General features: G+C 39.2%; 1 pseudogene; it reads left to right on the top strand.

Annotated features, from left to right (window-relative positions):
• The first annotated feature begins 287 nt into the window (after positions 1-287).
• Positions 288-1,212, top strand: LOC127684445 (olfactory receptor 4B1-like; annotated as a pseudogene).
• The last annotated feature ends 979 nt before the right edge of the window (positions 1,213-2,191 follow it).

The following is a 2,191-nucleotide window of genomic DNA, read 5'->3' as shown; positions in this document are numbered from 1 at the left end:
AGCACCTGCCATACTGAATCTAAGCATATTGCTTGTTGTACCCTTGGATTTCACTGTAATTTGCTGCTGAATGTTTTAAATTTTCTTTAAAAGCATTATCCCATTGAGTCAGTTTCTTTTAGCTTCCATGAATGTCTGACTACTCTTTCTCTTCTGAGGCCATTCCTCTTGTTTTTGCCACACAGCAATATTCTTCTAAAATAAACAATGTGAACAGTGTCACAATTATTGCTTGTTTTATTTCAGGTCCCTTGACTGCTGGTATCCAGCCCACTTGAACTGAACTCATGGCCAATGTAAATGTGACTGAGTTGATCATCACTGGCCTTTTCCAGGATCCAGAGGTGCAGAAGGTGTGCTTTGTGGTGTTTCTTCCTATGTACCTGGCCACAGTGCTGGGCAATGGCCTTATTGTTGTGACAGTCAACATCAGTAAGAGTCTGTATTCCCCCATGTATTTCTTCCTCAGCTACTTTTCCTTGGTGGAGATCCTGTACTCCTCTACTGTTGTCCCTAAATTCATCACTGACTTACTTAACAAAATTAAATTCATCTCTCTGAAGGGCTGCCTGGCTCAGATTTTCTTCTTCCACTTCTTTGGGGTCACCGAGAGTCTTTTGCTTACAGTGATGGCATATGACCGCTATGTGGCCATCTGCAAACCTCTTTACTACACAACTATCATGAGTAGACCTATATGTCATCGCCTGGTGGCTGGTTCTTGGGTAGGGGGATTTTTTCATTCTATAATTCAGATTTTCATCACTATCCCTTTGCCCTTCTGTGGCCCCAATGTGATTGACCACTACTTCTGTGACCTCCATGCCTTATTCAAGTTGGCCTGCACTGACACTTTTGTGATAGGGGTTTTTATATTTGTTAACAGTGGATTATTTTCTGTAATTTCCTTCCTTTTCTTGGTGTCCTCTTATGTTGTTATCCTATACAACTTGAGGAACCATTCTGCTGAAGGGAGGCGCAAGGCTCTATCTACCTGTGCATCTCACATCATGGTGGTTGTCTTATTCTTTGGACCTGCAATCTTCCTCTACTTGAGGCCTGCCTCCACCTACACTGAAGACAAGCTTGTGGCTGTGTTCTACACAATCATCACCCCCATGCTGAATCCTATCATCTACACACTCAGAAATGCAGAGGTGAAAAATGCTGTGAGGAAATTGTGGGAAAAAAGTGAGTTCAAGTCTGGAATAAATTAAAGCATGAAACAGTCAACAGCATGATGAGTCTGAGTAGTACTTGAATCTCTTTAGTCTCCAGTGAAGGGACAGATTAAAATATTCATGCTCATGATTTTTGTTTGCTTTGAATTCCATCAGGTCATAGGTATCAGTATTTTGGAGTATGTTCAAATTGGACTATTTTACACCTCTTTCCCAGTTATCTATAGTGGGCATGATGTAGGAACAGAACTTCTCTAATGTGTGGATATAAAAGTTCTTGAAATGAAAGGAATGACATAGTTTATTCCTGAACAAATTTGAATAAAGCATGGGAATGCAGATCCCTGTTACACCAAACATCATGTTTCACTGTGCTAAAAGGTTCATAGAAATAAAAGTAAGAAATCAAGGCACTTGGCTTCAGATGGTATATGCTCAAAAACATTCTTAGTTTTTAAATTGTTCAAGATGGTGGTCTGTTAAGTTAATGCATACTCCAAAGATTCATTCTGATTTTAATGGTTTTGAAAGTCATTTGTGTTGTGAATTGCAATAATTTGTTATTTTCTTTATTCAGTGGTGTGCCATTGTAGGAATACATCACAGTAAAAAAATTCTTTTATTGGTAGACATTGGTGGACAGTTATTTGATGCTATAAATAAAAGCTGTGATACATAAAAGCTACTGCCATCAAATCTGATGACCTGAGTTTAATCCCCAGATCCCACATTGTGGAAAGGGTGAAGCAACATTGGAGAGTTGTTCTCTTGCCTCCACTCATGCACTATGGCATGCACGTACCCCTCCCCCAAGACAAATACAAGGCCATTTTTACAAAAACCTTGAGAAGTAGTTTAAGTACCTATTTTATAAGGAAAAAACATAATATTTCTTCACCATTTTCATTACTCTATAAATACCCAGACTTTTCACATTCTCCTCCAGGGTTTAGCCTCTCATACATATATCATCCTTATATTCCCACCACCTGCCAAACTCAGACTTACCA

Source organism: Apodemus sylvaticus, chromosome 5 (assembly GCF_947179515.1).
Source record: "Apodemus sylvaticus chromosome 5, mApoSyl1.1, whole genome shotgun sequence".
In the NCBI taxonomy this organism is placed as follows: domain Eukaryota; kingdom Metazoa; phylum Chordata; class Mammalia; order Rodentia; family Muridae; genus Apodemus; species Apodemus sylvaticus.
Note: the sequence above shows the minus strand (reverse complement) of the source record. Positions and strands in the feature narration are given on the sequence as shown.